The 26,592-nt window shown below is 39.1% G+C and overlaps 1 protein-coding gene across 3 annotated transcripts in view; it reads right to left on the reverse strand.

The window, feature by feature from the left end:
• The window catches only part of CDON (cell adhesion associated, oncogene regulated), a 100,657-nt gene that overhangs the window by 69,597 nt on the left and 4,468 nt on the right, over window positions 1-26,592 (reverse strand). The window lies entirely within an intron of this gene.

Below are 26,592 nucleotides of genomic sequence, written 5' to 3' on the forward strand. Positions count from 1 at the left end.
TTCTCTCTCTCCGACTCTCTCTGCCCTTCCCCCGCTCATGCTCTCTAAATAATAAATAAATAAATAAATAAATAAATCTTAAAAAAATTAAAAACAGAATTCTGATTTAAATCATACTGTCATGTTTTCAGCTTCAGTGTTTTTCTCATTTAAAAATTTTTTAAAGTACCCAATGTGGTTAACATAATGCCAGACGGTATTTTTAAACAAAATATTCAAGTTTTCTTCACATATTCTCCATTGAATATGTTACTTTCACAAAGTGGGAAATTGTTAACAGAAAGCTCATTGACCAAAACAAAAAACAAAAAAACCCAAAAAACCCTACACATTCATAACAGAAAATCTGGGAAATGCATAAATGATGAACCAAAACAAGTCAACACAATTCTACCACCTTAAGATAACACATCAATATTTTGATGCATTTCCTTCTAATCCTTTTCGTATATGTGTTTATGTACATAATTGTAGTCATAACATGTGTGCAATACAGTTTTAAACCTGCTTTATCCATTTTTTATCTAATGATCATTTTTACTTATTAAATAATTCATAAACACAATTTATAATAGTGATTGATAACTTTATTGAATAGACATACTTTAGTCACTCTCTTCTGGATAATTAGGTACATTTTCTACTTTTTATTTATTTTTTTTTTAATGTTTGTTTATTTTTGAGAGAGACAGAGCATGAGTAGGGGAGAGGCAGAGAGAGAGGGAGACACAGAATCCAAAGCAGGCTCCAGGCTCCGAGCTGTCAGCACAGAGCCCAGCGCCAGGCTCGAACCCATGTAAGATCATGACCTGAGCCGAAGTCAGATGCTTAACCGACTGAGCCACCCAGGTACCCCAGGTACATTTTTGATATGTGTGCGTACACATGTGTATTTCCTTGCTATTACAGATAATGCTGTCATGAATCTTTGTCCGTAAATCATTAATCACTCTTCTATTTATGTCCTTAGGATAGATTTTTTAAAGTGGAATTACTGAGTCAAGGAGTATAAACATTTTTAATACTCCTAACTTATATACTGGCAAGTAGTTTTCCCCCAAAATGGCAATAATGCATAACTCTATCCCCCAGTAAGCACCATCAACACAGTAGGGGGGTAGACTCCCAGTCACCAGAGTATGGTTTACATCCCTACTCTGCGGTGAACAAAGCTTGGATGTAACATATGAATTTGAGCAATTCATTAAAATATCTGTGAAGGCATAGAGCAACATTTACTGCCTAATCTTATGAGAGACTTTTAAAAATAATATTCAAAATATACATAAAACTACAAAAAAATAAAATAAAAGGAATGGATGCTGCAGGCCACATTCATCAACCTTGTTAATCTCTGAACTTTAATTACAAAAAACACCACGGACACAAAAATCTCTGCTTTTTACCCAAAATTTATTGTAAAATAGGATACGGGTCACTGTTGTTATACTGGGTGATTTTAATTTGTAACATGCATTTCTCTAAAAATAAATTTGTGTGTGAAAACTGCTGACAGACGTTTTTTGGCAATATTTGCTGGCATTAAAAATAGTAAATTACCATTCATTTCAAAGCTTTGTTCTCCCTTCCCTACTGCTTTTCTTGTCCAAAAAGCATTTAAACACCTCTACGTCCCTAAACTACTAGAGGCAGTAAAATAATTCAAGGCATTGGATTTTTTTTTTAAGAGAGAGGGAGAGAGACAGAATGCAAGCAGGGAAAAGGGACAGAAGGGGAGAGAGACAGAGAATCCCAAGCAAGATCCATGCTAAGCACCGAGCCCAACACAGGGCTCAATCCCACGATCCTGGGATCATGAGCTGAGCCCAGATCAGATGCTCAAAACACTTGAGGCACCCAGGTGCCCCAAGGCACTGGATTTTAAACTGGATTTGTTCTTGCCTTACTATAGGGCTTTAACAAAGACATGATCAATTCCCATGTGAAAATCTGAACTCTTGAGACTTATCCAACTCACTGGTCCCAGAAGAAATTAACATGACCATGAGGAAGTTCTTCTACCCTGATCATAACTTCAGTTACGGCCAACGTAATTCTATTATTTTCACAGCAGTTCTGAGTGGCTGATTAAGTGTCTGAGAAGATCCTCCCAAGAAAGCACCTGGTAGGACAATCTCTCCAAGGAAAAGACTATAAGCTACAAAAAAAAAAAAAAAAAAAGAACAGCTAGGCGGAGTGCCACCATTAAACCTACAAATCGGGACAACCCTTTCGTTCATGCTATAAAAATCGTTGGAGGACCCTCCACTTTTGCATGGGATGAGTGCTGTTCCTGGAGTCTTAGCTTGATGTTCCCAAAGAATGACTGGTATCTCCTAACTTATAAAGCTTTCTTTAAGCCTCTCCTTCACATCTACACAGAAGGCAATCTGTCTTGTATAGCAAACTACTTTTAGGCCAGGCCCAGGATTACCAGCATTTCTGTTGGCAAAAGCAAGCTAAAGGTATGCCTGGTCTTAGAATAAGAAAGGAAATACTTCCCTAACATTTACTTAACTTATTGTTCAGGTTGTGAACTTAATGCTTTTATAACCTCTTTTCAACATGCTGCCAGAATAATCCTTTGGGAAAAGTCTTTCCTGAATTTCTCGATTTGATTCTTTTGTTTTTGAAGCAATGCCTTTGCTTTCCTAAGGATGATCAAAGCTGTCTCCCTGAATCATCCCCCTCCCCAGAGTCCTATATCAAATTTTCTTATAGTTCTCTTTCAGGTTCAGGGAATAACTGCGATTAATCTGTGAACAAAACCTCCACTTGGGACCCGGATAGGTTTTCAAAACAGAAAAGTCTTTAAGTTGGTTTCCTTTTTTAAAAACAATTTCCTTCTTGAAAAATAAAAGATTGGTCTTTATTTGCAAATAATCTCTTCCATAACATGCTATTTCTCAACTGTTGATTTTAAAAAGTGGATCTTCTGCAGTAACTAAGCAAAAGAAAAAACAGGTTTACCGAAAAATTTTTGAATACTAATCAAGATTAATTCAGCACAATTTCAATTACGGAAGTCAAACATACACTTCTTCTTTTTCCCAGCCCACTGAGCTACCCTGACCTTAATCACATCAAATTGTAAATCTCCCATAAAAGTTTTCCTCATTCTGAATATTTGAATAATTTACCTAAGCAGCTAATACCATTTTCTACACAGACTTCTCAAAGAACCCTACCTTTTCTACGAGACATTCATCCAATCAAAGAATTTCATACATAGGGAATCTACTTTGGGCAAGAACCTACAAGGGGTACAAAGATAAGGAAGATGAGGCAGGCATCAGGCATCATTCCTGAACTAAAGGATTCTGCAGCCTAATTGAGAAAAGAGGGCACAATCATAATTGGCTTTGGAACAAAGTATCATTAAGTGCAATGAGCGTGTGAAATATATTCAGAGTTCAAAGCAGAGGAACCCATCTTTTATTCAACAAATATTACATCAGGCTGTGCTGGGAACTCAGCCACAGACAGATAGGACGTCTGTCTCCTTGAGGTTCATGGTCGCGTGGGGGAAGGGACAACTAAGAAGCCACCCAAACACAGACTCACCTAACAGAACTAACAGTTTTGCCACAAGGGCTCCTGTGGTTATTTCACTTTTTGGATGGCTTTTTATTCAGCGTCAGAACTTTTTCAATTAGAAGCAAAAAAGGAGTACTTCGATATTACAGCTTCGGGCAAAGACACACCCACCAGTTTACGTGACCCCACAGCGTTTAGTCGGAAAGTATCGTACAGAATTGGAATGGCCCGCCGTGTTTGGATGAACCCAAAACACTGTGCTCTGTGTACAGATGCCATGTGAGTGGGAGATCAGTGAGCATTTTCTGCTAATCTATCTGTGCTGTGAGCACCATTTCTGAGAGTTGGGGAGCACTCCCATGTTTAGCCTTTATTTTGCCATGAAGTGTTTTTCTGTACCGTAAGCTTTTAAGTGCAATGTAAGTGAAGACCACTGTGAGCCTTAAAAAGACTCATTGTCTGAAAGTCAACTTCCTGTCTCTCCGCTGTCTCGAGAGGAGGACTTCCTCATGGTCCTCCTCCTCCAGCCACCAGCCTCAAGTCTTCTCTTCCTTGGTTGAGCACAGTAAACTCACTGCACTGTATTTAAGAACATCCTGTACTTACTTACTTTCAAAATACTGTTTATCGCCTGTACAATTTTTTTTTAAACAAATTTGTTTTTATCGCTCAGTTGACTTTTTTTTTCCACCCATGAAAACCGTGGCTATCTTGGATTGGGATGGAACACGTCATGATTATTTTTTTCCCATCAAAATCAAAGAAATGGTTTTTGCTAAGAGGTAAAGCTTTTAGGGAATAGAGGTTTTCAAGAATTAAAGTAGTTAAGTGAGGGGGGGAGGTGGCTGAGCCACAGACTAAAGCAGAGATACTGCAGGAAACACAGAAGGGTCACTTCACCTGGACTTAGAGAAGGTTTAAGAAGACACCTCAGAACAATGATCAGGAGAATTGATAGAGGGCTCTGGGGGGCGGGAGAGAGGAAAAGCAAGGGGAGGTGGTACTCTGAAACATGAAGAGCGATGTGTGTGCAGAATTAGAAAGAGCAAGGAGGTGGGGCGCCTGGGTGGCTCCATCGGTTAAGCATCCAACTCTTCTTCAGCTCAGGTCATGATCTTGCGGTTCATGAGATAGAGCCCGGTGTCGGGCTCTGCACTCACAGTGTGGAGCCTGCTTGGGATTCTCTCTCTCTCTCTCTCTCTCTGTCACTCCCCCGTTCTCACGCTCTCTCTCCCTCTCTCTCAAAATAAATTAATAAACATTAACAAAAGAGTAAGGAGGGGCACCTGGGTGGCTCAATCGGTTGGGCGTTGGACTTCGGCTCAGGTCATGATCTCACAGCTTGTGAGTTTGAGCCCCACATAGGGCTCTGTGCTGACCGCTCAGAGCCTGGAGTCTGCTTTGGATTCTGTGTCTCCCGCTCTCTCTGCCCCTCCCCCGCTCACGCTCTGTCTCTTTCTCTCTCAAAAATAAATAATAATAAAAAAAGAGTAAGGAAGTATGGCTGCAGATAAGAGGAGAAAATATGGGGTACCAGGTAAGGTGGCATAGTTAAGCAGAAGCTGCAGCATACAGAAGAAAAGAAATCAGGTCAAGGTATCAGCTTTTATCATGAGAGGGGAGTACTAATGGCTCCTAAGCAGGCAAGGGACAAGATCTGACTTGTGCCTTTGAAAAATCATTTACACTGCAATGTGGAGCATGGCCGAGGGACGGAAGAGAAGTTAGAAGGCCCTGGCGAATGAGGGTGGAGATGTGTACTAGAGAAATACCAGGGGATAGATTTAAAAGATTTTAAAAAATTTTTTCAACATGGACATATTTACCAGATGTTATTAAGAGGTGGCATTGATAGAACTTAATAGTGAATGATTTGGACTGGGAAAGAACCGGTCTCTTAGACATCTTTGAAATTCACTACCATCCACTCATCTGTTTCCCCTCCCCAGTGCTTTGACCTTAAGTAAAAGAACAAGGCTGCTGTCCAGATTTCTACTTGGACAAGTGAGTGAGTGCTTGACATGTGTTCACTTAAGCACAGGAAATACACGAGAAGCAGCAGGGTTTTCCACGGCTTGTTGTCGCTGTTTTGATGGCAGCGTGAATGCAGAGTGCATCCCGTAAGGCGTAGAGAAAATGAGCTGGGTTGGGCATAAGTGGAACTCTAAGAAAGAGACCAAGTAGGCACAGAAAGAAGCCTGAAGTGCTTCAGAGATTGGAGGGGGACAATAACAGAGAGACGAGATTGTGCTCCCTTTTGAGGAGGTGCTCCCTTTTAATCCTTATTAAAAAAAAATCCACTACATTGGAAGGAGTAGCAATTCCTCATTCAAAATAATCCACCTTATCAATACCATGAATACAAACTTTTAAAACGAAAAAGAAAATGGGGATGAAATAGGGATGGACACTCGAGTTTCTTAAAAATGAGTTTCAAAATGTCACCGAATTTCACACACATATACCCTTCAAAGGTACTACGGTTTAGGGTGATCAGACACATTCCTCAACTGCTGACTCCTTCATGATCGCTCCAGCCTTTGATCTGCGACAGTCCTCACGCTGTACACACGGGGCCTCAAAAAATGAGAGTAACAGCTGTCACCCATCTTTCAGTGATTTCACTGGAGGAGCCGGTAGGGGCAGGAGGAAGGTGAGGAAAAGCAGCAAAGTGCTCTCCTCAGTCCAGCTGCAGCAAATACGCCATCTAATAGCATGTTAATCTATGGGGGTTACTCTCCTTCTCTTAGAAATGAAAGCATCCCTTAGAGCAGTCATGTGCAATTGACGATGATGCATGCTCTGACCTGCCAAGTAGCTCGGAGGCAGTAGGAAGAACATATAAATCTTACAAACATAGAGCTGCAGGACATCAAACACCCAGGTCCACATCAGTAACTTGCGGCCATCTCTTCTTACCAGAACTCAGACCCCTCCGTACGAAACGCAGCTCTTCACAGTGCCCATTTTACGCGCACGGTGATGATCGCACCATCATTCAGATCAAACTTCTCGAAAACTGTTGACACCTACAGGCTTCACAACCCTTCCCCCCACGTCCCCGGGGCCTCCATCGAGTCAGCCAAGCGTACAAACTGATCCTGCTGTCTGCAAATGCATTTCCTTTCACTGTGGACCATCAAGAGTAGAGGGATAAAATGGAAGTGACTTGGAGTTATGGCACCAAAAAGGCCAAATGAGCAAAGAAATAATCAACTCCACATGAGCCACTTCAGCTCCAACACAATGAAAAGGGCCTAGGACTAACCCCAGGAAAGGTCACGGAGATCAAAGGTCACCAGCAGAAAAAGGCAACAGTGAGCAGCTGCCGGCAATGGGAGTCAGCGTGGTCCTAATTACGCTCCAAAAGAGAAGGGGTCTGAGTGTGGATTTCAGGTCTCTTCACAGTATTTGTGTGTTTAAAAAAGTCAAGTGTTCCTGTTCCACTGTCTCTCAAAGAGCCTATTTCTTCCTGCTTCTAGAACACAGGAAACCAAAAATCACGGAAACAGGCTAATTCTGACACCCACCGTGAACTGGACAGGAGCATTATGAATATTCTAAAACACAGCTGCAAACAGCGAAATTCTCCAAGGAGACTTGGGAGAGATTATTAAAAAGACAAAATACAGCAAGTTTCAAAAGGATTGCTTTGCAGGCACCAAAGAGTCAACACTTGCCACAAATCAGTAGATTTTCAAGCTTGTCACTGGCATTGGCTTCACCGGGGAAAAAAATAATAGGGTTATGGTAACCACAAAACAAAAGCTAGCTAAGAGCAAAAATGTTTAAGTTTGCGAAGAACTAGTTAAACTTGAACAGACTGATCTTACAAAGGTCCAGACAGACATTCGGCTAACTTGTTTTGATGAAGGATGAGGAGGAGGAATATGAATGCATTTGAAAGGGGGCTTTAGAGGAGTGTTGGGTAATAAATTTAATATAGTTGTTATTATGTCCAGGGCATTGCTCAGAGCTTACCAAATGAAACAAATTTTTCCCTGGCTGTTACAAAAGACTCGCCCTCAGGGGTTTGGTTTAGATTTCATTTTAATAACAAGGAAATAAAAACCTCAAGGAGAAATTCATTTCCATGAAATATATTCTACTGTATACAATTAAACCTTTAGGACAAAGCAAAATAAGGAAAAAATTAGAAATCTAAGACAAATATCTGTGCTGTAAATAAACTTGAATCAACGCTGGCTGGGCACGGGATCTCCATCACAATGACTTTTATATTATGTTACCTGCTGAGCTGGAAGCTTCCTAGCGACCTGGAACATAGTGACACTGGTTTCCAAGGACTTCATTCCATCTTTAACCATGGCTGCATAAAACAACCGAAGGAGTTTGGATTTCTTAGGCGCCCCTGCTTTGTTCAACTAGTGACAGGAATTAGACCAGACACAGCTTCATCAAAGCTGTCATAGTACCATGGAAGACTGGCCGTGCATTGATAATAGGACTCTTCAAGCACATTCATAAATGGACATACAAGCCAATCATAGATTACTATGCAGTCAGTACCTAATTACCTCAAGTGGATTGTTAAGTCTATAGAAATGTGAAAATACGCGTTGGCCTGTATGAAGAAAACTTGCAGCTCCAGAAAACTTTGATAGGCAGTTAAAGTCGAAGAAATGCTCAAGATACAATGCCCCGATGAACTAGAAAATAGAAAAATCAATTAACATCATGGTATCTTTGTAAACACAGCACAGTATGGCATGTCCTTTTAGTCCAAAGAAGCAGCCAAAGAAGTAGCTGTATGTAGCCTTAGGCCCAGCCTGTCTACCAGAAATGAAGCAAAGCTGGCCACCAGCGTTATGTAGAAAATAACAGTGGCTACATTTCGACATGAAGTTAAGCAACAGTAAATAGGATGGTCAAAAGAAATGATCCAATGACACACTGAAACAGAAATCTCTCTCTCTCTCTCTCTCTCTCTCTCTCTCACACACACACACACACACACACACAAACACACACAAACACACACACACAATAAAATACTGGGAAAACCATAGTAGCAGACTGACCCAACTTATTGGGTCACATGTGACCTAATACACATCAACTTATTCCAGTGACACTCCTCTGTGTAAAACTGTTCTGAAAATCCTTTGTTAAATATTTTCAGTGACAATGTGTAAACCAGGTGTAAAAACCATTCTCATTGTTATGATAACATCTGATGTTTAACACTATAGTGTCCTAACTCCAACATTATCGACAAATTTATTCATTAGTGGCTATTTCCCAATAAATCAAGAACTCCAAATTTTTTTTTTACAGTGCTATAACCAGTAAAGATAATTCCAAAGGAACTCCAAATTTCGTGGCATAACAACAATGTGAGACTGAACACACAGCTTACAGATTCTGACTTAGACATACAAGTTCTGGTATTATTTCTTAAAATTTTTTATATTACACTGTATTCAACGTTTCCTATATACACAACATAGCAACACCTTACATGTGTAGAATACAATTTATATGTTGATACATCTGTAGACCCTATACTTTTAAGGACTTGTCATCATTGGCTTCTATGAACAACATGAGGGGGGTTTTGTCTCATTTTGTTTTGTTTTGTTTTGGTGAGATTTACAGGAGAGTTACAGCTTCACTGTTTATACAATGACATGATTAATGTGGGTCTTGGAATTATAAGAGTGTTGTGGGTTGGATCCTTGGTTTAATAGTCTAAAATCTCTTCACTTGACCCATTTTCTAAGCCAGACTGTGAGTACAGTTGGAATCTGCAGCCTAAAAACACAAAAAAAGTAGTTTCCCATTCATTTACACAACAAAAATGTACTGCATGCTTATATTCAAGGTAGCTGGGGAAAAAAAGATGGGCGGGGGGCAAAAAGTAGAGTAAGACAATAGGGACTACCATGATCTCATTTCCTAAGTTTCTGACATCTTTAACTCTTGGATTACATATAAACAATAGCATTTAAAACTGTTTTTGAGGTATAAAAAAGTTTCAAGAAGTGACAGGAGCCCTCATTTTTAAAATATTATGTTTAAAAACTACTGTAAGGCATTTAAATATATTTTAATAAATATATTTTAAATATATTTTTTAAAAATTAAGTTAGTGCTCTAAATGGATATATTTCTTTTTCCTAGAGAATGTCAGCCAGGTAGAACATTTGCTAATTTAGTGTGGCTTAGGTTCTGTCTGTAAAGGGGAAAAGAACCGCGTAAGTTTTTCCAGCTTTAGGATTCTATGACAAACCTTTTACAAGTGCTGTGTTTAAGTGAGGGGGAAAAAAAAAACACTTAAAAGCTCAGGTGCAACTCTTATACAAGTTTTGCCTCATCTCTGGCAAACTCCAAAAAAGACTGCACTTAATGAAAGAGGGAAAGGGGTGGGGGTGGGGGGGAATCCAGCCAAGGTATCCAAAATCAACACATTTTCAGCTCTAAAAAATTAAGTCAAAAGCATATATAGCTCACTTCAGTTTGCAAACAGAAAAAGAGTATTTGTGTTAACTCAAAAAAAAAAAAGCTAAGTTGAAAAGAAAATTTTTTTACACGTTACTTTAGTCGGAGACTATTTTACGATTTCATTGTAAAAACCTATAGAGGTAGCCCCTTTATTTCATATCCAACTAAAAAAACTGGAGAAATTTCCCTGGCAAATGCTCTTGCATTGTGAAAGTGTCCTTCACCGTTTTACAGTCAAATTATCTCTAAGGTACTTGTGGAACTCTGGAAACACTGTTAGACATGTAAAAGTTGTGGGGAACATGTAAAACAATGGAAAAGATCGGTCTTCTTGTGAACACTCAGTATTTATCTTCAACCACTGCTTATAAAGAAAATGGCCTTCCCAATTTTAACACTTGGGTTATCAAGCTTTCCAAGAATTTACATTTAAAACATTTCATAACTCCACATAATCATCTCCTTTTTCTCTTCCTAGCTTCCCTGCCAACCTAAGTAAGTCTATCTTAAGAGGAAAGGCCCAGATGGCAGGTGTGGGTGTTCCAAAACATCAGATATTATTTTGTTTATTTGAATTACATTCTTTGCTTGAACAGCCTCGGGGCGCACATAAAACATACTACTAATTAAAATAACCAACAGCAGTACCAATAAAACATCTAAAAAGCAGCCTCTATATAGAGAGACTTTTAGGTGCTTGCCTCCTGACCTCAGTACAGGGAACAATGAAGGTGCACTGAAAACCAAGTGAGGCATTTCTATTTCTTTTAGAGAAAGATAAAAAGCCAACTTAAGGTTGTGGCAAGAAGGGAACCCTCCTCGATGCTGATGCATCGTCAACCCTTGGGCACATGTATCTCACAGACAGACAAACATCTGGCACGAGAAATGGCAAAGAAGCCACATCCCAGGACAGACGACTGCATACTGACAACTTACTAGGTTTAATCTACAGCACTGGTTCCCAGAAATTCGGATTTCAATAACCAGTGATACTGAAAACTAAGGCAATACACCTGGATGATCCCATGCAAGCCTGCCAACCATTCGCCAAGAATACTTTCTTAGACAAATTAAAAACTGCCATCCACTATCATCTCAGTGGAACAGAACAAAAAGGCAGGCAAAACATAGTTTCAGAATAAATTTAGCTGTAGAAAGCAATCACTACATGTCTTTTGGTCCACTGCTCCTCATTTTACTCCAAATATAAAATCTTCATTATAAACTATGCTGCTTTGAAGACTGATGTTGAGAAACAACTAATCAATAGACCTAAGTTTTCATTGTCTTAACTCAGTATATTTAATATTATTATATATATTATCATATGTCATGTATTACAAGCATAGTATACACAATTGTTACATAGTATATTATAATATACATATAGTATAATAGTCAATACCAACCTTTGGTTACAATATAGGCTAAATCACGCGCCCCCTAATGGAGCATTGAACACAGACATCCCCATAGCTTTTCATCCTGAATCTCAACCAACAAATGTCCCTAAAACAGCATTTTTAATCTTCTTGGTATTGACAGGTTTCTACCACTCAAAGATACCCCTCTGGTACCAGAGTGTCATCCCTTCTCTTCATTAGTAACATTCCCCTCCAAAACAGGTCAAACTTTTAGACCCTGCTAGGAAAACGGTGTTTCAGATGCAGGAAATTTACATGTATACATCCCTACATTCAACTAAAAAAAAAATCCATTACTCTCTCTCCACACACCGCTCTAAAACTTCATGCTTTAAAACTTCTTTCCTTCTTCAGTAATGGCTTTGATTTTCATTTTAACCTGATTTCCTCCGGGTCAAAATTATGGCCAAGGAGGATTCCTTGAAGAGAACGTGCACAATTTGACTTCATCTGACTCTTTATACTCTGAAAAAAAAGAACTAGGCTAGATACTTACAGGTCACATAAATGTGAAAAATTCCTACCCGACCTGGATTAACCACTAGTTTCTCAGTTCCATGAGGGGAAGGAGCCAGGTCTATTTTGCTCACCACTATATACCATACCTGGAAAGTTTCTTGCACAAAATGAGTGCTTAACAAATGTTGATGAATGAATGAATGTACATTGAGAGAAACCCAGCAATGTTTCCTGTGAATTATGAAGTTATTTCACAGACTACTAATTTAATATGCTTAAAAACATTCTAGTAAGCCAAAAGAGAAGATATAAGAATAGTGTCCTACTCCTAAATAGCAGTTTAAGACAATCAACACTAATGCTTTATGACCTGTTCACTGAGTTTATTTGGTCTTTGATGGAAGTGAACACCCATATTTTCCTATTTTTTATTATGTCAATTTTTTTTAAATCAATAGCTAATAGTTATGTGCTGTATAATGTGATAGGTACTTAAGCCAAATGACTAACACAGTGCAGGATGCAGCATTACAGAAAAGCCACGGGCAAAAGGGAGAAGACAGTAAATAAAAGATGTTATCAAAAGTTCTTTTCAACCTGAAGAGAAAAGGATACTATCGACAATATCAGAAGCACTATTATCACTTTGCTCACCCACAGAAATAACCCAGTAGAGTCCGCAGAAACATTCACTATGAACTTGAAAGTCATACAGGCATAGGGCCAACAATAGGTAAATGCAATTCTCTGCTTTTACTACAGTTAGGAAGGGTTTGTAGTTAAAACAAAAGACTTCATATACTTATGACAGAGATTGGCATTATAGACGAAAACATCAGGGCTTCTTACTGTACATATTCATGTTTCCTGCAATGTGGCATGAATTTCTGTAAGGTCAAAACCATGTAAATAAAATCCTGCCACATAAAGTTGTTATTAAATTTAGGAAGATAACTCTCAAGGAGGTGTTTCAAACATACTTAGACAGTACTGGCCAAATTCATTGGGTGAAACCACAGAGAGTAATATAAACTCCCTTAAAACTATCGAGTCAATCTGTCCCACCTCTTGCCAACACTTTTTAAAGTACTGAATTTGGCAAAAAAAATACCTAAGGAAAACAAGCACATTTTTTAAGCAAAATGCCACAATGCTAATTTATACACACACATGAGGTGGATTAGTCACTCCCTGTCGATACCGGACAAAATCAACTCGCTGATTTATCTGCATAAACAAATGTTTGTCTTTATACGTATTTATAAAATTAAGATTTTAAAAGGTTGTACAAGCACTTACTAGGTCCGAGTTACTGGAGAAAGACTCAAATGCTTCAGTCAGTAGATCTGTCATCTTTCTGCCCCAGCACCAAAGAGCGATGATCCAGTCCCAGTGGTGATGGTAGGTCACTTGGAAATGATTTAAGGAGGCGGGGCTCTATGTGCAGCATGAAAAACCTTGCCAAATAATTCTGATACTCTACCCCACCCTTGCCTCTTGCTTCCACTAGGCAGGGAGTTAACTGGCTTTACTGTGTGTGAAAGTAAATCTACTTGTACATCTTACCAAACAGCTGTCTTATGAAATTAATTATTCTAAAGGATAACAACTACCAATTATTAAGTTTATTGGTGAAAGATTTTACATGCATTACTGTTGATCCCCACAACGTTCCTAAAGATGGGTATTGTTTCCATTTTACAAGTGAGGTAACAGTAAAGAAGAAAACTCTAGTAACCTCCCCAAGATTCTAGAGCTTGTAAAGGGCAGGGGTTAACATCTGAACCCAGGGCAATCCCAGGTCTACGCTTACCTCTTACCCCTTTCTACCTACAGCTTCCTAATTAAAAGAAAGGCCTTGAGTAGAAATCTGGTTTTATGTCCATTGATGTCTGTGAGAATCCACGGTCACTTCCCATTCTGGAGGGATTCTCAAAACTATCAGGTTTTGGTTTTCTTTCTCTTTTTTTTTTTTAATTTTTTCAAGCTCCAGCAACTTTTATTCTCTCTTTCTCGATTTTAATCTGCGAAATGATTGTCGGAGGGACGAAAATTATTTTTTATAAATTTCACTGTGTTTCTGCGCTTCTGGAACTCAATTACTGTAAACTTACTGTGAATCATTAGCCAGACAATGAAGGCAGGACACAAGATTTCAGGGCCTAATTTGCATTCGTGTTTTTGGGTCATGTCTGTGACATGTGAAAGTCACATGAAGTTACAGAATACAGAGTACAAAGGAAGTTCTGAAACAGGTAAGAGGAAAAGCAGATGTGAATTATCTTCCATCTCATGGCGGCATAAGTGTGACAAACTCGAAAAGCATGTGTCATGGCACACAGCCTTATACGACATCATGAACACACAAATTACAAAGATCCCCTATCACTCTGGCTCATCGGCAATAAGCAAATATTAATACATACAAACACTTCATTGAATGGGTTAATTGCTCAGTACTATATATATAGCAGTGCACTTTTAAAGTGATTGCCCACAAAATATTGGACCAGTAGTTAAAAATAAGGTCATTATTAAAAAAAGAAAAACCGTACTAATCACGCTTAAAATTTTACATCATATGAAATAAGCAAGTGAAATATAAAACAAGCAAAAGTTTCTTTCTACAATACTGACAATCTAAAAAATGTTTTAAAGATTTTATATTTTTGAATTATATTGGTTTTGTGGTAATGTATTTATTTTGTAAATTTTAGTTTTACAAGAAGTTTGCATCTAGTTTCTTTTGTATATAATTAAGAGATTCGTAATAAAAATCATTTAATCAGTAATAGTTTATAAGAATTTTGCCCTTTGACAAAGTTTGAGCGCTGACCCCTTTTTAGCAAAATACATTATCATCTCAGTTAAGACACTATGTTCACTAATCAAACACACAGCTATTTCCTTGATCACACACATCCCTGCAAATCTGAGTTGAGAGTGGGGTTGGGGGATAGAACAAGAATTACAGTTTCAAACACAAGATTCACAGTCCCCCAAATCAAAACAGTTAAAAGAATCCTATAAATGCCACCTACCTCCAAAGCCACCAAGACCACCACCCTAAGAAAACTCTATAAATGCAATACAACCAAGCTTTATCCTCTATGTTATAGGACCCAGAAGGAATATCTTTTTTTAACGTTTATTTATTTTTGAAAGACAGAGCATGAGCGGGAGAGGGGCAGAGAGAGAGGGAGACAAAGAATCTGAAGCAGGCTCCAGGCTCTGAGCTGTCAACACAGAGTCTGACACAGGGCTCGAACCCACGAACCATGAGATCATGACCTGAGCCAAAGTCGGATGCTTAACTGACTGAGCCACCCAGGCACCCCTGGGAATACCTTAAAGTCTGTGCATTTGCAGAGTTGTGGCACAATGTTTTCTCCTGCAAACGCATTCAGTATCACTACAAAAATTACCGTGTTTCCCTGAAAACCCTGATTCCAGTGATAGAAATACAATAATGAGGCCAACCAGCGGACTAGAAGAAAACAGATGGAGTTTTCAGCGCTTAACTCAAAGAATACAACAACAACAACAAAATGCATAAGTGCCTCCTTCCTGAAGCATTATTACTGTCACTGTGGACAACAACCAAAAACAAAACCCTACGGATAAAGAGGGAATGGCCAGCCAAAAAGGGAAGACTGCCCACCACCTGTCATGTTCTGGTTCCACAATCCCCTCTTCAATTTTTTGGATGCACCTCCACCACTAAATTTCGATCTTCAACAGTCACTTGAGGGCAACATACTTAAGCCGGCCAGCTAGAAACAAAATAGGGGAGTGGCTGGGGTGGGACTGACAGTGTGCATAACTGGCCTATCTCCATGTCAAATATTTGCATCTGATGATTCCACATCTATTCTATTTCTCTCTTGGAAACAACTTGGGGATGGCACTTTATTGGTGGTCTTTAATGCTACCAATCCCAGTTAAGTGTTCATCTGTTCTGACCATATGTAAGTCCAAAAGAAAAGTAACAAATTTAAAAGGACGTAAGAGTCAAGCTCATTATTTAAGTATACATATAAGAATTCCAGAAAACACCGGGATTTCCCATAGATAATAAGATTTGCTGGGGATGGGGCACCTGGGTGGCTCAGTCGGTTAAGCGTCCAACTTCAGCTCAGGTCATGATCTCACAGCTTGTGAGTTTGAGCCCCACATTGGGATCTGTGCTGACAGCTCAGAGCCTGGAGCCTGCTTCGGATTCTGTGTCTCCCTCTCTCTCTGCCCCTCCCCTGCTCACGCTCTGTCTCTCTCCCCTTCAAAAATAAATAAACATTAAAAAAATTAAAAAAGAAAAAACACTTGTTGGGGAAATTATCAACAAAAAATTAGCAAAGGGTACCAACAATAGTCCTTGCTTCTAAGAACATGTCAGTGAAGGTAGGTATGAAGTACATCTCTCACAAAATAAATTTTATTTTCCTGGTATTAAACTGAAGTATGTTTACACTGAGTTTGGGGAGATAAGAAGGGAGAAGGGGAGATCACAAAGTTACAAAATTGAACATGTGGAACAAGAGAGTCAAATGGTGTTCACTTGTTTGGAAAGTCAAAGGAATGTTCCCAAAAGTTCCCCATTAGCTCTTACTAATTGAGCTAATTGAGTATTAGCTCAATACTCACCCAACTGCGCTCTTTGCTATGCACTGGGTTCTAACCAGTCCAAAAACATATAATCAATTCCAGCTTATTCCCCCATTTGTGGCTCCCCAGAGTTTAATCCCCACTCATTTGATTCTGATTCCACAGTTTCTAATTCACTGTGTCACCATAATACCCCCTTTTGTGGATATGAGCCCATCTCACCGATATCAATCATAACAATCAGAGCAGCAACACTCGCCCTCGAGAACCATCTATCTGATCACATGAACACTAAAATGAGATGGCCAAGAGCCTGATGAGCTATCATTCATTCCCATTATACAGGTGAAGAAACCAAAGCACAGGGAGGTCATGTCACTAGACTGTAGTGCAAGCTGGCTTTGACCCCAGGTACTCACTCTCTAGAGCTTACCCTCATCCAAACCCCTATGATACGATGCCTAAAAATTCCCAGAATTTTACAGAAAACTAATTCATTCTCAATTCAACTGTTCCATTAATGGAAATTCCACATGCTAAGTTTACCTAAAACAAGTTGTGGGGTTGGGGGAGCTGTCCGCCAGTCCTTAGTAGCCCACCATCTACTAAGCAGCATATGAATGATAAAAAAAACCAATTCTCTTCATTAGTTGAGCTAAGCACCCTACATAGAATAATGATGTAAAGCGTGGCAAGAACATTCAGCACATTCCAGTCACACCTAGTATCAGTCTGTTGGGAAAGAAACAAATAATGCAGCAAAGAAATGAGTCACAACACCCCACAGCCCAAATATGCTCTAACAATTGTCCAAATCATTTTCATACCCTTAGAGAGCAAGGGGTTGAAAAATTAAAATTAAAGCTGAAGACTTTCCAAATAATTCAATTTCACAAGAGAACAAAGAAGAAAATTATAGGTTAAAACTTCCACTATACTAAAGAATATCAAAGAAACATCAAAGAAAACCATTATTTAAAAGATGTTAAAAATATCAGGCAGGAACCCTAATATTTTAAGAATTTAATCATGTAAAAGCCAAATTAACCTGCTGACATAAAAGTATTATTTTAAAGCCATTTAACCATTACCTAAAACAACATACAAATTAATACATATTAATCACTGTACACAAAACAACATTATAGGCTTGGCTTATACTGGGCAATTAGAGATCTGAACAAGTATTCATTCTTGTTCAGTTTTTCTTCTTTCAAAAAAAAAAAAAAAAGACTTACAGACAAGCCTCATCAATCATTAAGAGGGCCTGGTTCTGGTATTATATGAGCTCTGTCAACTTTAATCAAATTGCTTGCCAGATCGTAGATAAGTAATGACTTGCTTAGGTTAAGCAAGGCCAGAGTTTTCCTTCTGTAGTATATACATCTCCAGAGTGAAAATAAACAGCCTCACACCTCTTACTGGAAGCTGGTCTCTGTTGCTATCACAACTCACTCTTCACTCCAATGAAGGAGGAGCAAAATTTGCCTTTAAGAATGTCTATTTTTCTTTCTTCTCGATCTTGTCATCAAAACCATTTTTAAACTATTTCATTAAACAGTTAACGACTGGCTTGATTTTCACCAAAATAATACAAATTAGCTGTCATTAAATGCTTTAGCGTTAGCATTTGTTTTAGCCAACCTTATACAGCGACACAAAACAAAAGAGAAGTTAACAACTGGTCAAAGCAACATTAAAAGGATCATGTAAAACTGCAAAGTTTGAGGGGTGCCTCGGTGGTTCAGTTGGTTGAGTGTCCCGGCTTCAGCTCAGGTCATGATCTTGAAGTTTGTGAGTTCGAGCCCACGTCAGGCTCTGTGCTGACAGCTCAGAGCCTGCTTCCGATTCTGTGTCTGCCCTTCCCCTGCTCATGCTCGGTCTCTCAATAATAAATAAACGTTAAAAATAAAATTAAAAAAATAAAATTTAAAAAAACTGCAAAGCCTGAATTCATTTTCTAACAAATCTAAGAAATGAAAAACCAAATTATGTCTTGATAATCATCCGTCATGTTTTGGATACAGGGGTATCATGGAACAACCATTAAGAGAAAAGAAAATCTCAATGTAGATTTGATGTTCATTCCACAAAGACACAAATGTAAAATGAGATTTACTTCTAAAAAGCTCCTTTGCGGGGCGCCTGGGTGGCTCAGTGGGTTAAGCGGCCGACTTCGGCTCAGGTCATGATCTCGCGGTCCGTGAGTTCGAGCCCCACGTCGGGCTCTGTGCTGACAGCTCGGAGCCTGGAGCCTGTTTCGGATTCTGTGTCTCCCTCTCTCTGACCCTCCCCCGTTCATGCTCTGTCTCTCCCTGTCTCAAAAATAAATAAAACGTTAAAAAAAATTAAAAAAAAAAAAAAGCTCCTTTGCTATTTTCCTGATTTTACATAGAATTGGAAAGGGCTTCCAAACTTCATTTCAGCTGGGACATTCTGTTAGAGAAATTTCCAAGTGCCTGCTTTAAAGAAATGTGCTAGAAAGCAAGGATCCCTGTGGCTAGAAATAAAAATAAAGTAACCTCTGTAGAGGAAAGAGTTCAAAACTACAAGACACCAGGGAATCAATTTTATCTTAGGCAAAATTCACTTCCATATCTTCCGTGAGGTCAACAGAATCCAGAATGCAGAGTCTGTGGTTTAGAAATGTCAAAGAAATGTCAAAGAGAAAACAAAACAAAACAAAACGTAGAAGTATTTTATTCTCTTCCTAAGCACAGACAAATGTGCAATTATAATCTAATTTAAGCTTTAGAAGAATGACTACAGTTTCAAAGAACCTCCTTTCCCAGCATTAGAGAGATGTTAAAGATCTAACTTTCAACTACATGAAAACTCTCATAAACACGATCCTAATGCTCAATCACGTATTGTCCTCATGGTTTCCACTCTCATGACAATTTTACTGTTTCGTACATTTAAGCAGAAAAACAAACACACACCGCCATCAGAAAGAGGAGATCATTCTGCGTCTGGAATAAAAAGAACCGCAAGGCAGGAGTCGTCATCGCTGGAACACTTCACAAGGCGCTAAGTGAGCAAGGCGGGTGATGTGGTTCTCCACTGCAACCCCACACAGGACAGCACTTCCCTTTCCCAGGCTGCAGCACACCAGATAGACAAGAGTCCTGGTCTGCAAAAGCAATACAGTCACTCCTTCGTCACCTGTTGTTAAACTGCCAGAGTTTACATCTGCTCCAGGTAAATCAGATACAGAAGAGGTTAGCATTTCTCAGTGAATTAGAAAGAACTTCCACAAAGCAAACGGGGACTTCCTTTGTGTACCAAATATCAAGCGAAAGGATTTTTTTTTTATCCAGAAAACTCGCATTTCACATGAAGGGGGCGGGAGGCGGGGGTGGTAGGAAGCCTGCATTGCAGAAAGATAAAACCGAAAACTCAGTTTCTCTTTCTTGGTTGTTGAAGGGCCATGGGAGTTCGATAGGGGGTGCCTGCTGATTTGATTCCACGACCAGCTGACATCTGTGACCACAACTAATTAAGTATTCTGTATGTATGCGCAGCCAGCTAAGAAAACACTGAATCTGATCTTTGTCCTGCAGGGTTAATCATTTCCTCATCTTTTTTCCCTGATAATCTCCTATCTCAAAGAGAAATCCCAAAATAAGTAAAACACTGACAATTTCTCTTTAAAACGATTTGTTATTTTCCCGCGGAATGGGATACAGCCAGGGCTTGGAAGGTTCACATTTAGAAACCCACTTTGGGAGCTGGCTACAAGACCCCTACTGACAACAGTAAGATGTATGTAGTCAAATCCCTGGGCTAAAATTTATTTGATGCCACAAAATGCTGATATCAATCTCTGCACGAGCTGCATTGTATGATTAAAAACCCCACTGTGGCTGCTGTCATAGTAACAAATGTGAAATTACTTTAAGACCTAACCACTACGACAATAGCTCTTTTAAAATGCATCCTCAAACACAAAAGAGAAATAACAAATAACGACAACTGTGTTTGCTAGCCTAATAGGAGACCACAGTTAACAACCCATCTTATAATGACTCAAATTGGTTTTTGTTAGCCACGGGATTTAAAAACCTTAGCTCCAAAATGTAAGAAGTGTAAGAAGAAAATTATGTGAAAGACCTATATAGGTCTACAGTCAAAGCCCAACTCAAACACAAAATAATCTAAAACATGATCAGTAGAGATTGAAATTAGAAATTCAAGGTAGAGTTCTGATGTGTTTTAATCTCAAAATGGATTTGACCATAAATAAAGAAAATATGCCTAATCATCAATAAATAGAAATCAAACAAACGGATAAAGAGATCAGAACCATCCTAATCAGATTATAATAGGACTTGGAAATACATCTTAAGCAGAAATATCTATTTAGAATACAGTTTGAAATATACTTTACCCCATCAGAACTATAGAGTCCTTACTATAAAACTAAACTTGTAATTCCACTTTGGATGAACATCCAAGATTTGATGAAAGAAATAAAATGAGCTTGTTTAAAAAGGTGATCACAGTAAGACGAACCCACAAAGTAAATTATGGACAGAAAGGAATAGTTAGACTTTAGTATGGTTCTGTTCAGGAGTTTAACAATCTATCAAGAACAATAAAAGTATCTTCTCAGTATTGAGTGGTTCCAGGATCTACTGACCTGCTATTCAGATGCCTGGACACAAAACTGAAATCCTGGTATATGAGGGGTCGCTAGGTCATGGTAACAATCCAAAAATCTAATTTCACAACGAGAGTGAACAGGGGAAAACGGGCGGGAGGAAACACTATACTCAATCAAATTGAATTGACTGGCAACACGATGTTATTTTACCAGTGTTTATAAAAAGAATTAAATGGCACCTTTTCTACAAAACTGTACTGTCGCATTTGTAATCACACCCAGACATTTACCCTCACGTGACTATTTTCATAAGCCAATTGTCAGGTTTTGTCAAGACATCGTGAGCTATATAATATCAAGCCAAATAATGAAGTTTAACTCCACTTTATGGATGAGGGTTCCTCATACCCACCCCTCCTACTCTCCTAGTCACCAAACTGAGAGGAACAGTTTAAATTATTGAAACAGAGGTGAATGATAAACAGCATGGCCGTTTCAACTGAAACTATGTTCACTCCCTAATTCTTCTTGCCTGTTACTCACTGTGTTGTTATTTTGCTATACACACACCCTGAGGCCAAAACCATGAAAATAAGCCAAAATAAATGGACAAGAAAAATGTCTTCTCCCTAGCTTACGATGCTATTTTTGTTTTTATTGGAATAAAAGAGGCTGCCAAGTTCTGATGTCACTACAGTAATTTCATGGCCTGATAAAGTAGTATTTTATCCATTAAACATCTGTCCCCCTTGCCAAATTTACCTCCAAGCAGGCTGTGTGTACAATTACTCATTAAGCCAATAACTGCCAGGCATTTCCCTGGCAAGAGACAGAAGCCAGAATTGCACTTTTTAGTACCTATATATCCGAGAGAACACCTGCGATAGTGAGTATTTTAAAACCAGACAAAACTTGGTATCACCTCTCCAGACGCCAAATGTTGCACAGAAGAAAAATACACATTTTAAATATATATAATTGTTTTAAAAATTCATCCATTTAAATTTTTTAACACTAAAAAATTCAAAAATTGAAAAAAAAAACTGTTAAAAGATCATGCAAACATTCCAATAATGAGACATTTAACTTTTTTTTTTCTTTGTCTAAAGCGTTCTTTAATCTTCATTATTTGAAGCTGTGGTCTACCTGAATTTGACATGAAGAATCAGACTTTAACGGGATTTTTTTTTAACTTTTTTAATGTTTATTTATTCTTGAGAAAGAGAGAGAGAGAGGCAGAGAGACAGAGTGCAAGTGGGGGAGAGGGCCAGAGAGAGAGGGAGACACTAACCCGAAGCAGGCTCCAGGCTCTGAGCTGGCAGCACAGAGTTCGACGCGGGGCTCGAACCCATGAACCGTGAGATCGTGACCTGAGCTGAACCGCCTGAGCCGCCCAGGCACCACTTTCACTGGATTTTTAAAAGCAGACTGTATGTTGAAATCACACATGGGTCTAGAGAGGACAGTTTAGCATCTTGCTACTCAGTAGGGTCCAGGCAACATCATCAACACCATTTGGAAACTCGCTACAAAGGGAGAATCTTGGGATTCACCCCGGACTCATTAAATCATTTTAAACAGCCCCCAAGAGGGCCACCTGGGTGGCTGTCAGTTAAGCAACTGAGTTTGGCTCAGGTCATCATCTCGGGGTCCGTGAGTTCAAGCCCCAAGTTGGGCTCTGTGCTGACAGCTCAGAGCCTGGAGCCTGCTTCAGATTCTGCGTCTCCCTCGCTCTCTGCCCCTCCCCAATTCATACTCTATCTCTCCCTCAAAAATAATAAATAAGCATTTAAAAAAAATTAAAAGAAAAAAAAAACAGCCCCCAAGAAATCCAAAAGCACAGTGACACTTCAGAAGCATTGTGGTTAACACTCGGATACATTCAGCCATTTGGGTATATAGTACTCGTTAGGCATAGTGCGAGTAAGGGGGTGAGAGGGATGATCACACATAGAGGGGACAGCACATCATCTGTCCTTAAGGAGAAAGACGAGGATGAGCAGACATGTAAACAATGATGATACAGTATCAGGCAAAGGAGAGACAGAGTTCCCAGCCTGCAAGACAGAAAGCAAGGGACATTCAAGTGATTCAAAGTAGCTACAGACGACAGCAGCATCCAGTAGGTAGAGCACCTGTACACCCCACTGAAGACCTGGGCCTTAAGAAGTGAGCGATTCAGGGTCTCCGGAGAAATCGATTTTAAGGAGAGCAGTCACATGATCGGCTTTATGTTTTAGCAAGATTGCTACTCTGGTAACACGGAGAAAAATGGATGATTTGGAGTGGGGGCAAAACCCCCACTGGAGATAGGGAGGCGACCCAGAAGCAGTTTCAGCAGAAGACCAAAAGTTGGGTTTTTTGGTCACACATTCGAAATCTCCTCTCACCCCTCTCCCATTTTGGAAAGGCGGCTGGAGGGGTAAAAGGTAATGGTAACAGAGCAGACCTGCTTATAGGTTACAGGGAGGCAACGGAGGGTTTATTTATATATGTGCATGAACACAAAATAGTAAAAGCTCAGTAAACTCAGTATACTATACTTTTCTGCTTACAAAATAAAGATTATTTCAGTGATTCAGGATTCTACATTACCTTCAGCCATTGTTAAGTATCAATTATTAACACGAGTTAACATATATTTACAGATACAAGATATGTACATGGTTAGATTAAGTAACTATGGGCCTCAGAAAATATCCCAGATATAGTTTTTTCACTTGGGTAAGTCACTTTCTCCCCCCAGGATGAGTGATTTCTCTCCCTCGAAATTCAAGTACAGAAAAGTAGGGTGGAGGAGAGAAGGCAGAGAGAGAAGATGTATATTTATTCATTTTTACAGTACACCTGTTGTAAGAGTGAAGAAATACACCTGGGCCAGCAGATGGCCTCAAGAAACTTCTCAGATGTGTACCTACATCAAGAGGGAGCAAATACTATACTTGGAAAGTATTATCACTGCTGATGCTGGCCACATAGAATACTGGGAAGTTTCTATTTTCTCTTTATGTAAGAAAGACAGAAAAGAGTAGCTGACATTTAGTTGTTAGTGATATAAACGAAGAATTACATTTAAAGTGAACAAAGCCAGCAAGCTGAGGCAGTCCTCAACTTTAAACTCGTGTTGGTTTGAGAAAATGTATGGACTCAGCGGCTGTTTGGACATTTTTGACACATTTTTCTCCCTCCAAAATCATGCATGTATTGGTTATGTAGAATCACTACGTAGTAAAAGCCCATTTCATGGAGTCTCACTACTGCAAGGCTCTCAGAGGTCGTGTAGGTCAATCTCTCACCCAAGGAAGAGATCCCTTCCCCAGTGTCTTTAGCAAATGTCCAGTCATCAGGGTCTCGTGTCCCCTCAAAAGAGCATTCTCTATCATGAGGCAGCTCTATTTGACAGACAGTTCTCCCTTCTTTTGAAACAAAATCTGCATCTTTTGAGTACCCCATACAGGGCAGAAGATGAATCATTTATCACTATTTCAACCCCCATCCCCTCGAAATCTGGGCCACCCGGGGTCTGATTTAAGAAGGAAAGGGGGTCAGCTTGCCCCTCTGGGATGCGGGGGAAGCCATCCGTGCACGTGGCTGTATGCCAAGAACGACCTTGCGTCAAGGACTATGAAGCAATAAGACTTAATGAAATTACAAAAGCTGAAGAATACAATGTCTCCTAAGGAGAAAAGTGGCTTGTGTTCCAGCAGGACACCCAGAAAACCCTTCATCAACATTTCCAAGGACAGAAATATAATAAACCATTTACCTCAACCACAACCCCCTCAAAAGGAACAAACAAACAAACAAAGAACCTTCTAATTCATCAACATCATCTTGCATTCTTGTTTCACTGTTTGTTGAAATAAATTTTATTTAGCACATCAGGTTAGTAGCCAAAAGTCTTCTTCTTGAAGCAAGCAGCCCTGTTCTTCAAAATTTTTCTGTAGCATCACATCCTACTCCACTTTCTTCCATTTTTGGTGTATTTTTGTTTTCAAAAGAATATTACGTTATTTTGTTTTCTTCTAAGACTCTCATGCTAGTGCTAGCTGGTGCTCTCTTCTGTACGTGTCTAAGTATTGATTATGGCATTAAATCCTAAGCACGAAAAGATATAAGCTACCTTAGATGATCCTTCTTCTCTGTTTTGGGGCACTCTTCCTTCCCTTCTAAACACACACACACACACACAGAAGGACAGTTAACAACAGGTTTGGTTTATGTAATTATGACTGAGAGCAACTATTCAACCCCATTTTATTATTTATGTACAAAAATAAGGTCATGGTAAATTTTCAAGCTAGCCACTAGGATCCGATTTTCAAATAATGTGAGAAGTGGTGTCCTTTTCTTTTTTCCCAGTGACCACATATCCAATGTGCCGATAAAATGAACTACTACCAATTTCAAAACACACAAAAACTTTAAGTCACAATTTAAAAAGCACAAATTACTACCATACACAATAACATGGATGAATCTCACAGACCTTATGAGCAGTGCAAGAAACCACATACAAAAGAGTACATGCCATAGGAATCCACTTTTACGAGTATAGCTGGAGAACAGGCAAAACTAATCTATGGTCAGATGAGGCGCAACAGTGGCTGCCTGATGGGGGTGGCAGGGTTGTCTGGGAAGGGGCACCAGGAGAACTTCGAGGTGAAAGAAATATTCTAGATCTTGATCTGGGTAATAGTTGCCACCCATATGTGCATATGTAAAACTTCATCCAGCTGTGCACTTAGTGTACATTAACTGCACGCTCATGTACATTTTTATATTACACAATCAACTAGGAAAAATGCAACATTGTTTCCAAGCACCTTTCAGTTCAACTGCAAAATTAAGAGCACATTACATCTATAGCTCTTGCATGTACCCATACGATTACTAACTTCTGAGAATTCCTTACTATGTTAGTCCTTAAACCAACTCTGGATCAGAGTAATATGTACAGAAGGAGTTAAGTAAAAGTAATAGGAGCTAACACTCACGTGTTACAGTTTTAGCATATTCCAAGTGATTTACTTTCATTATCCCATGTAATCCCCACAACCGTGGTAAGAGATACTATTGTTATCCCCATTTTACAGATGAGGAAACCAAGACTTCGGTCAAGCTCACTTCCCCAAATAAAAAAAGGTGAGCGAGTATCTAACAAGAATAGGTAGCTGAAAAGCAAGCTTTGTAGATCAACTTTTGAAGGCTGTTTGTAGTAGGGTAATATAAAAATAAAGTCAACCACACAGTTCCAAGCAACAAAACGGTAAGCAGAATATTTCTACGCTCAGTCATATAACCTGTATATTTCTTTACCCTCTGACGTAAGATACAAGGAACTTCACTGTCCCTTAATCCTATGATTGAAAGGCACATCATTCTGGCTCTCAAGAACTGAAGTCCCGATTCACATTCCAACCAATATTCGGCAGAACAAAATGTGCTTTAGGGGTAGTTTTTTATGATCTCTGGCCATCAAAATATATCACACAG

The sequence above is a fragment of the Panthera tigris genome, chromosome D1, assembly GCF_018350195.1.
Source record: "Panthera tigris isolate Pti1 chromosome D1, P.tigris_Pti1_mat1.1, whole genome shotgun sequence".
Taxonomy (NCBI): Eukaryota; Metazoa; Chordata; class Mammalia; order Carnivora; family Felidae; genus Panthera; species Panthera tigris.